This window comes from Aotus nancymaae, unplaced genomic scaffold (assembly GCF_030222135.1).
Source record: "Aotus nancymaae isolate 86718 unplaced genomic scaffold, 86718_ANA_hifiasm-v0.15.2.pri h1tg000003l, whole genome shotgun sequence".
Taxonomy (NCBI): domain Eukaryota; kingdom Metazoa; phylum Chordata; class Mammalia; order Primates; family Aotidae; genus Aotus; species Aotus nancymaae.
In genome coordinates, this window is record NW_026988414.1 from 29,481,285 (window position 1) to 29,493,227 (window position 11,943).

Below are 11,943 nucleotides of genomic sequence, written 5' to 3' on the forward strand. Positions count from 1 at the left end.
GTCAAGACCGAAAACAGTTTCATCCTGGGTAACCATACGTGGTAGACTTAATAAGCACCCCTGAAGTTATTAGGTACTAATTCCTAGAACTTATGTTACTTTACCAGGGGTAGAGGCTCTTTGCATATGTGTTGCATGAAGGATCTTGAGATGGAAATATTATAGTGAATTATCCAGTGGGCCCTAAATGCAATTATGTGTCATTATAAAAGACTTGCAGAGGGATGGGACTCACATAGAGGAGAAGACAAGGTGAAGACAGAGCAGAGAAACGAAGATGGTGACCTTAAAGATTGAAGTGATGTGCCCATAAACCAAAGAATGCCAACAACCATGACAATCTGGGGGAAGTAAGGAATGCACTCACTTAGAGCCTCCAGAGAGAGAGTGGCCTTGCTGAGACCTCGGTTCCGTATCAGTGAAATGACTGCAGACTTTTGGCCTCCAGAAGTGTGAAAGAATAACATTTCTGTCTTTTTTTGAGACAGAGTCTCACTCTTTCGCCAGGCACCATGCTGGAGTGCAGTGGCACGATCTCAGCTCACTGCAACCTCCGCCTCCCAGCTTCAAGCAATTCTCCTGCCTCATCCTCCCTAGTAGCTGAGACTACAGGTGTGCACCACCATGCCCAGCTAATTTTTGTATTTTAGTAGAAACAGCGTTTCACTATGTTGGCCAGGATGATCTCAATCTCTTGACCTCATGATCCGCCCGCTTCAGCATCCTCGCAAAGTGCTGGGATTACAGGCGTCAGCCACCTCGCCCTGCCAAAATTTCTGTTTTTTTAAGCTACCAAGTTTGTAGTAATTTGCTACAGCAGTCACAGGGAACCAACACACCATGCTTACATCCTCCGAGCTTTGGCTAGGTGTTGTTTCCACAGATGCAAATTCATCACATAAATAGTGGTTACAAAAAAAAATCCCTGAATAAACTAAATTTTAAAAACCGTCTTGTTTTCAGGTTACTAATCCAATTAGTACTTTTCAAAGCTTCTGATTTTTTAAAAATGTAATAAAATGGCACATGCTATCCAAATGCATTATACAGACTCCAATAAAGCTCTTTATAACAACTACATGCAAAGTCACTTCCCCCTTTCTAAAGTTTCACAGCATCTTACATGTTAAATAAGTTTTAACAGTTAATATGTAGTATTACTCTCAGAAGATGCACGGTAGTGTAGTAAAGGAGGTACAGTTTTAGGGTCTAAAAAAATGGGTTATAATCATCGCCTTTCTACTCAGTAGCTGAGTGATCTTATAAATGTTTCTCAGGCCACAGTTTTCTCATCTGTAAAATAAGAATAATGGCTAATTCACAGTGTTATTTAGGTATTAAATCTGTACAAGGCACATGGCATGGTGCTAAAAAATTACTTAATATTATTTCTACCTCTTTTTAGATCTGTATGTCCACTGAGTTGCTGACCTTCAAGGACAGGAAAACTTCAGATTGCTATTTTTTTTTTCTACCTCCAGGATAGTCAAGCGGCTCAGAGTTACCAGTATTTGACACATGTTTAAGAAAATGATAAATGAATGGGTGAAGGAATGAAGGGCTGACAGGACAAGGTGTGCTCTGAAATTTTACTCATCCCTACACTCCTGAAAATGACGAGAAAGGAAACTCAAATTTCACTAACCAATTCTGAACAGTCATTTCGTGCTTCTGGACTTACAGTTCCAACACTGGCATTTCCCTTTTTCACTTTTAGGAAAATGTCTTTCAAAATAAAGGACACAATTAGAAGAAGGAGGGGGAAAAGTGGGAGACAGAGAGGAAAAACAGGTAGAGAGGAATAAGAGAAGGAGGAAAGGAAGAAACAGAAAGAGGAGGAGGAGAAGAAGGAGAAATCATGAGAGAAACTCATCCCTTCCCTTAGGATTCTGCTGATGTAGAGGCTCTTTCTTCACACACTGCACTTCTGTGGATAGACCACAGCTTTGGAGCCTGCAGATCAGTCATGTTTATGCAAAGCAACCGATCTCCATGTGGACCATTGTCTGAGGAAGACAAAGATAAAAATCTGCTACATAACAATCCCTGACTATAGTTCTGCTAATCTTTTTTTTTTTTTTATTGTACTTTAGGTTCTGGGGTACACATGCAGATCATGCAGGATTGTTCATAGGTACACAAATGGCAATGTGGTTTGCTGCCTCCATCCCCGTCACCCACATCTGGCATTTCTCCCCATGTTATCCCTCCCCCACCTCCCCATCCCTCCCCCACTGTCCCTCCCTTGGCCCCCGCAACAGACCCCAGTGTGTGATGCTCCCCTCTCTGTGTCCCTGTGTTCTCATTGTTCAATTCCCGCCTATGAGTGAGAACATGCGGTGTTTGATTTTCTGTTCTTGTGTCAGTTTGCTAAGAATGATAGTTTCCAGATTCATCCATGTCCCTACAAAGGACACAAACTCATCATTTCTTATGGCTGCATAGTATTCCATGGTGTATATGTGCCACATTTTTCTTGTCCAGTCTATCGTCTAATCTTATTCCCTTTCAATGAGTTCCAGATACTAAATCTGAATCCTGCTTACTTTTCTTGGAAATCTCAACCCAATAACAAATGAGATGTCCTATAAATATCTGAATACTAAACACCTTTTCTGTATATATCTTGTCTGCTGTTAGTCTTTGTCCTTCCTTAGTGAAGGTTTATTTGATAAACTTATAAATGTCTTTGAATACAAAATTTATCATTTTTAAAAAGCAGTAAACATACTTATTCCATGAGGTTGTTGTTAGGATTCCATGGGAATTCTAACCATAGACCCCGGGCCCAGGACAGAACATTTGACAAATGTTAGAGCTCTTTCAAGTTTAAAATCACTCATTTTCATTAGAAAGCTGAATAGTTTAATCATTCAAAGTAGAGTTTTCTAACAGTATAGGTTTCATTTTGAATCCTGGTTCTACATTTTATTCACTATGTAATATGTAACAATTTACATAACATCTCTGAATTTTCTTATATGTAAAATGGGAATAATGATAGCACCTCTATCACAAGATTCTCTGTGAGAATTAAAAAAAAATAAGCTCTATCCAGTCAAAGAAAATGTGGCACATATATGCCAAAGAATACTACGTAGCCATAAAAAACAATGAGTTCATGTCCTTTGTAGGGACACAGATGAATCTAGAAACCATCATTCTCAGCAAACGCATACAAGAACAGAAAATCAAACACCGTATGTTTTCACTCATAGGCGGGTGTTGAACAATGAGAACACGTGGACACAGGGAGAGAAGCATCCCACACTGGGGCCTGTCGGGGGGTGCTAGGGGAGAGACAGGGAGGGTGGGAGGGATAACATGGGGAGAAATGCCAGGTATAGGTGATGGGGGGAAGGAGGCAGCAAACCACCTTGCCATGTAGGTACCTAGGTAACAATCCTGCGTGATCAGCTCATGTACACCAGAACCCAAAGTACAATAAAAAAAAAAAAATGCTCAAAAAGAAAAGAAAAGAAAAAAAAGACAAAAAAAATAAATAAAATCTCTGGGAAATTTTGAGATATTTAGGTCGATTGCTGGGCAATTTATCAAAATATAAAATTTTGGAAAGATAATACATTTCATGGGGCCATAAAGGTACCAGTTGAGGATCAAGTACACTGTTTTGAAAAAAAAAAAAATGGACATTTTAGAATGTGTCAAGGAGATACAGGCGGTGATATGAAGTAAGAAGTATGACATAAAAATATAGAGTTCGTAAGACATTTAAACTAAAAGATGAAAATGGGCTGGCATCCATCAGCACACAGGTGATATTATAACCCCTGAGACTGGAAGGGGTTATCTCAGAAAATAAATTAAATCTTCCTTTAATTAAAGAAGAGAAATGCTTTCAGGATAGATAGCTGATGTACTTTAGTGTTTGAGGTTGAGCAGAAGAAAAGTTTTCAGTTGAGAAGTCTCCAAAGTAGCAACAAGAGAAATAAAGAGAACAAGAGAATATTACAGAAACCGCATCATACAGGATTTAGTTGCAGATAAGAGAAAGTTATCTACCAGTTTTAAGAATAAGGGAATATAGACACAGGAAATTAAATGCTTACAAATTTGGTGGTTGGACTGGGTCCATAAAATTTACTCCCAGAACAAGGTAACTGAAGTTGTCTATCAAAGGAATAGTTTTACATGTTATAACCATACATCTGGTAAAAAAGACTGGCATGGTCTCAACTGCTGGCTGCACACTTCCTTGGCCACAATGTAAAGACAAGAAGCCACCACCAGATTGACTAGCTTTATAATCATGCTACAAAGGCAAAAATAATGTTTCATGCTCTATACTTTGCCATTGTCATTACTAAAATCCCTGCATATATAATTTCAGATTATAAATTATATATAAAATATTGGAACACATATTAAAAGAGTCAATTTCCCATTTGTACCAAATGATATGCAAGGGGAGGGAGGTGTTTCAAGAAGAAAGGACCAGCAAGTTGTGTGCAGTGGTACTGGTAAGGCACGTAAAGGACAACAGAAAAGAAAATTAAATTGGCACTAAGAGATATCCTTGCTGACCTCAACAGTAGTAGCGGAGAGGTGAAAACTTGACGGAGATAGAGTATGTTGAAGAGTGTAAAAGAAGCAAAGAAATTGAGAAAGAAAGAGAAACAACTCATTTTTGGAGTGTTTTTGTGAAAAGAAGCAGAGAAATGGAGCAATGGTTGGATGTGAATGGAGGGGGGTCAATAGAAAATTTTTTATTTTGCTGGCTTTAAATGGCATGTACTGACAAACTGTTGGGGATAATCCAGTAGAAATGGAGAATAATGTTTCAGAGAAATAAGGGATAGCTTCAAGATAAAATACTTAAGAATATTACACCCCAAATTGCGGTGTTCTCAGCGAGAGGGAAGGGAGAGAGGAAAAAAAAGCTAGTCCAGGAAACTCCTTGCAAAAAACTGGATAAATAATGGGGTGTGAGCCTAAGTGTGTATGAAGAGAAATGAAGACAGCATATGGAGACTGGATAGTGGAAAAGTTTGATGGATTGGTAGGCTGAAGGTCTAAGTCAGGTAAAAAATAGTTTGGAGTGAACCAACTAGAGTCAGGGCAAATGGAAGGGGTCAGACTGATAGAGTTATGGTTCTGGATATGAACAGGTCTAGGGTGTAATCATCAGAATGTAAACTTGAGGAGATTTTTTAAAAGTTTATTGGAAGTGAGGAAGTCAATAAATAGAACTGGGGGTGATAGATGGGTCTTCTTGGCTTTATCACTGATAATAACAGTAGCACTAATTGAGAGTAAAACCCAGAGCAGGCAGGGAAAAAAAATCATTTAGTGTGTGAGACAAGGGGACTTTAAGATCTATATGTACAATGGCAATAATTTAGCAGAACTATATGGGCATCAAATAACCTATGGTTTAGACTGAGAAAAGGGAAAAAAAATACACACACACACACACACACACACACACACTGATTTTAGAATTGTCATGTGAACTAAATATGATAATTGTTATAAAGCACTATGACCAAACTTATGCACGTACACATATATCACACACACAGACACACACACACATACAAACACACACACCATGAAAGTATTAGATCACTAACTAGAAAATCTTACAATGTGACATAAAGAAAAGAAGTTTTTGGATCAAGTGAAATTTTAACTGTTATATGTTAATTGGTGGTAATGCCTGTAATAAAGAGAAGATAATCAGAGAAACTTACTTCAAAAATTCTACATATTCATTGATGTGCTGTTTCTTCTACAATGAATTCTTGATGATATTGACTGTCTTACTAATATCTGTGTTCCACGTAACTGGCATGAACTCAGGCACACTGAATCAATATTTATTGAATTTAAAGTTCTAAGAATCTAAATTATGTGAAAAGATTTTTCTCCAATTAATAACTGAAATATAGAAGAATGTAAGAGAGTCTAGCTACTGCATAGCAAGTGGAAAATGTATAATGCTATAGTGAATCACAAGTAATTTAATACCATTTTCACTTAACAAGCATCATATCTGCTGTATATGATGCCAACCAGATTCCCAATTTACTAAAATAAATATGGATTGAAAATGTAAATAATTATTATGCATATTTTCAAGAAAATCAAAAGATAGGATTTTTTAGATTGTTCAGACAATCTGCAATCATGGTTCATTAGTGACATGCTCTGCCAAGCTGGTGAATAAATAATCATTTTCATTCCCTTTCACTGCTTTTCCTGCTTATGGAGGCTATTAGCAGATAAAAATGACATTAAGGCACATTTTGTAGAATAAAGATTCCATGAACTTAAGAATCTTATTTTCACTGTCAAGCACCCATAACCACAGCAGGGGGATGATGAATAAGAGATAAGAACCAGAAATAGCAAAATTCAATATAATTTTAAGTGAAGTGTAACCAGAAATGTGAGTGAGTGAAAAAATGCAATTATATGCTAGCAGAAGGAGACTGCCGATAATTAAACATAAATTTACAATATACATATATATAACAAATATAAATATATAGCCTAGACAAATTTTATGACCATAATATGTATGTAGAATTTTCTGTAGGCATATACATATAGATATGTATAGTCTATTATATATTTAAGTATGTTACATGAACAAAACAATTTTCTTAAGGCTTGCTTGACAGCTGTTATAGATCTCCTTATATTTAGAAATAACTAAAGTAAGTAGGCACAAGAGAAATAAATGTAGAGCAGACCATTTCAAACACTTACACAAATAGGCACATAGGATTCAATAGTGACACAGACAATAACTGTGCTAATGAAAATGACCTCCCTGATTATTGTCTTATGTCTCCATTTTTGTCTCATATTGGTGGAAATAATTTGTAAAGACATTGACTTATCCTAAAATAAATAATCATGCCAGATGTCGATGTCTTGCTTTAGTAAATACAGTTAGGGGTATCCACTGCACCATGAATATTATGAGTCAGAAACAGATATTTTAACTTTTAAAATGTTCATGCTAAATAGGGAAACTTTTACTGGACTGAGGGATTTTATATTTTTAAGCATAATGTATAGGATGAAGATCTTTGAAAAATGTTTTATTTCATATGATATTTAGCCACATATGTGATCATTTCGGTAAGAGTCATAAGAAAATAGATAGTGGGTCATGCTCAGAGCTTTACAAAGAAAGTAGGACTTGAAAGATCAATCTACAGTCTAAAGATATGCATCAACTTTTCACAAGAAAACATATTTTTAAAATGATCCCAACTTCAAAAGCTTGCAATAAGCCCCTGCTGTAAACAGTGAATCAAAATTAGATAAGCTTAGTTGAGTATACAGAAGAGGTCCTAGTTATCTTTTTTATTTCAATTTTATTTCAGGTTAGGATTAAAAAGAAATTTAAAAAGGTGATTCATGTTTGTGTTTGTTTTAATGAAAAGCTTCTTGGGGAAAGTAAAATGACACCTAGCCCTCTCAAAGGAAAAACAAAAAAATAAAATTTGGAATGAATCATGAAGATGCAAACGACAATAAGAATTAATATTTGAAGTAAGCTCAAAGTGATTCTCTGCCTATGGAAGTAAAAGGTAACATAATCTATAGAGGGTGATGTCAGTAAGATGGTCCACCGGAAGCCCTTGATGCTGATCTCCAACACAAAAACAGCCAAAACAACAAATAAACAACTACATTTTAGTGAAGATAACTTAAGGGGAGCATGGAACATCAAAGGGGTAGCAGAGACTGTGTTGGCACAGATACTTAGGACAGTCACAGAGAGAAAAAAGAAACACCCGGCCTTTATCACCCCATCACCCAGCCCAGGATCACATGTGAACCAGGAGAAACCTCTCCCTTCAGGGAAAAGATCCTGGCAACCCTCATCAACCCCTTGCATACCTACAGTCCTCAACAGCACTAAGCACAGCTGAAGGAGCTGCCTGGAGTCAACAAATCTGTGCTCCCCAAGAGAAGCAGCAAACATGGTACCCTAGAATTGTGGCCTGCAAGGCTACTGCAGTACACCACTGTAGAGCTGTAACTACCGATGGGGTGTGTCTTGGTCAGGGAGCAAGTGACTACACTCTGTCATCCCAGAGGCTTAGCCAATGCTGCTGCCAAGCCACCCTCGCCTAGTGACTCCATATCCCCAAGCCAAGCTAGGAGCTGCTGTTAGACTCTACCATGTTGGGCCAAAAGGCAGTGGAGCTGCCCCACCTACACCTCCCAGTCAGAGCTGTGCCTCACTCTTTCAGATCCAAGCTGAAGCTGGTCACTCCATGCTGGGGAAATGATGCCTTGGCAGAGCTACTCCATATGCCCCACCCAGCAGCTGCTAAACCCATGCCAAACTGAAAGAAACCCTTTTCTCCTGGGAAAACAATACCTTGGTGTCCCACAGCTGTTACAATCACCTCTTAAGTGCCTAAGTTGAAGCAGCAACCTGCTTCATTGGAGAGGGAAACTTTGTTGCCTAGAGTACACCCCTGTCCCTAAGCTGAAGTGGCATCCAGCTTTCCAGGTAAATGGTGCCTGGGGCACTCAGAGCAATCACATTATCTTGGCGCAAGCTAAAGCAGTACATAGCCTCCTGAAGAACTGGTTTTTTGGCCAAGCTAAGCACACGTGCATCTTAGGGCTGAGCTGACATTGTACTACATGTTCGAGGGAGATGTAGCAGTGGCTCAGCTGAAACACCCACCCTTCAGGCCAAAGAACTCTAGTACCATGTTTCCCTGATGCTGGAATAGCCCATTAGAGTACAAGCTGCTGAGGCACCCTCCACCTCATTGAATAGAGTCATCATATACTGCTCCCTGCTCCCCAAAACTGAAATCACAACTGTGCTCCACCATTATGGGGTCCTTGCTGCTGCTTAACCTGGCCACACAGAGTCTGTGATACACCAAGTTTCAGAGTCCAGAGTCACCACTAGCCAATGCTTCATCACAGAGGACTTCAGTTGCCACTGAACCTATTGGCTGATTTGCAAATGGTAGCTATCCCCTACTACAAGGGCCCAATCCTTCATACTACACCTTCTCTAGAGCTGGGTCAGTGATGTGCTCCATCCCCAGGTGCCACAATAAGTTTGTGAGACCCTGACACCAAAAACCTAGCTCCACAGCTATTCTGAGCACCGGGTCATGGAATCTAGTGCCACTGAAAGCTGCTTATAGGCTGTGTCAGATGTAAAACCAAGAAGGATCCCCTCTGCCAAGTCTCTCCAATGCGGGGAAAAAAAGAAGGACTCCTAAAACCCTTGCCACTAAGCACCCTAACAACCTTTGCTACCACCACCATGGCCACAAACTTCTCTAAGTCACTAACACACCCACAGTTATCACTGGCATTGCTTGTCCCTGAAGAAGCTGCCTGGAGTCAACAAAGCTGTGCTCCCCAAGAGAAGTAGCAAACATGGTGCCCTAGAATTGTGGCCTGCGAGGCCACTGCACTAGACCTACTCAAAACAAAGTCACCATTCTCAACAGGCACACTGAGATCTATCTGCAGGTAAAACTTTTTCTCTTTGAAAGCCACTTTGTAAAGTTTGGAAGACATGATTCTTTCACCAGATGTACAGATATCAACAAAGGAACACAGGAAATATAAAAAGGCAAGGAAATATGACATCATTAGAGAAACACAATAAATCTCTAGTACTAGACCCAAAAGAAAAGAAAATCTGCAAATTGCCAGAAAAATAGGCAAAATAATAACCTTAAGAAAACTCAGTGAGATTCAACAGAATACAGATAGAAAAATAAAATCAGAGAAATAATTTATGATCTCAACAGGAAATTTAACAAAGAAATAGATATCATAAAAAAGAACTAAACAGAAATTTTGCAGCTGAAGAATTCAAAGAATAAAATTAAAAGTGTAATAGAGAGCTTCAACAGAAGACCAGATCAAGCAATTAAAAGAATCTCTAAAATTTATCCCAGGGATACAAGGACAGTTCAACATATGCAAATCAATAACTGTAATTCACCATATTAACAAATTGAAGGACAAAAATCATATGACCACTTCAACAGTTGCAGATGAGGCATTTGACAAAATTTAATATCTTGTCATGATAAAACTGTCAAAAAATCAGACATAAAAGGTGCATACCTCAACACAACAAAAGCTGTATATGACAAATCCACAGATAATAGCATACTGAATGGGGAAAATTTGAAAGCTTTTCCTCTAATATCTAGAACGAGAGAAGGATGCCCACTTTTTCCACATCTATTAAGCATAGTACAGAAGCCCTAGCAAGAGCAATTAGACAAGATAAAAATATTTATAAAGCGTCCAGATAGGAAAAGAGAAAGTCAAACTGCCCTTGTTTGAAGACAATGTAACCTAATACATACAGTGCTTTAAACACTCCAACAAAAAACTGTTATAACTAATCAGCAAATTCAGTAAAGTTTCAGAATACAAAATCAACACACAAAATCAGTAGTTTTTCTGTATACTTACAGTGAACTATCTGAAAAAAAAAAGATTCCACTTATAATATCTAAAAAAACATACCTAGGAATAATTTAACCAAAGAGGTAAAATTTCTCTACACTATAAATTTTAAAAACTGATGAAATTAATTCAAAAGTACACAATTAGATGAAAAAATGCCTTGTGTTTGTGGATTGAAAGAATTAATACTGTTAAAATGTCCATACTACCCATAGTGATCAATAGGATTCAATGCCATCCCTTTTAGAATTCCCGTAACGTTCTTCACAGAAACAGATAAAACAACCTTAAAGTTTGGATGGAACCACAAAATACCCCAAATAGTCAACACAATCTTGAGCGAAATAATAAATCAGGTACTATGATGGAGTCAGGTACTATGATGGAGTCGGGTACTATGATGGAGGCATCATAGTACCTGACTTCAAAATATACTGCAAAGCTATAGTAACCAAAACAGCACGGAACTGGCATATGAACAGACACAAAGACCAATAAAACAGAATAGAGAGCCCAGAAATAAATCCATACATATACAACAAACTGACTTTAGAGAAAGCCATCGAAAGCACATGTTTAATAAGGACAACCTTCTCATTATGATGCTGGAAAAATTAGATATCCACATGAAGAAGAATAAAAATAGGCCCTATTTCTCACCTTAGTCAAAAGTCAACTCAACATGGATTAAAAAGATGTAAATGTAAGACAGACTTGAAACTATAAAACGACTATGAGAAAACACTGGCAAAATGCTTCTGACATTGGTCTGTTTAAGGCTTTTATGAATAAGAACTCAAAATGCATGGGCAATGAGAGCAAAAATAGACAAATCAGATTAAATCAAACTAAAAACCTGCACGGCAAGGGAAACAATCATCAGAATAAAAATAAATATACAGAATAGGAGAAAACATTTTCAAATTAGACATCTGACAAGGGTAACTATTCAGATATATAAGAAATTCAAGCATCTCAATAGGAAAACAAAGAAATAATTCAAATTGAAATGAGTAACAGATCTAAATTGACATTTCTCAAAAAGAGACATGCAGATGGCCAACAGATATATGAAAAAAAAAAAAAGCTCAACATCACTAATCATTGGGGAAATACAAATCAAAAAACCACAATGAGATGTCACTTTAGTCCCTTTAGAATGGCCACTACCAAAAAGATTAACTAAACTATAACAAGTTTTGGAAAGGATGTGGAGAAAGGAGAAAGTTTGCCTACTGTTGGTTGGAATGTAAATTAGTACTGTCATTAAGGTAAACAGTATGAAAGTTTCTATAAAAAATAAAAATAGAACTACCATATCCAGCAATCCCATTTTGGATATTTATTCAAAGGAAATGAAATCAGTAAGGAAAAGAGATATCTGCACTATTCTGTTCATTGCAGCACTATTTACAATAGCCAAATATGACATCAACCTAAATGTCCATCAACAAAAGAATGGATAAGAAAAATGTCATATATAAACAACGG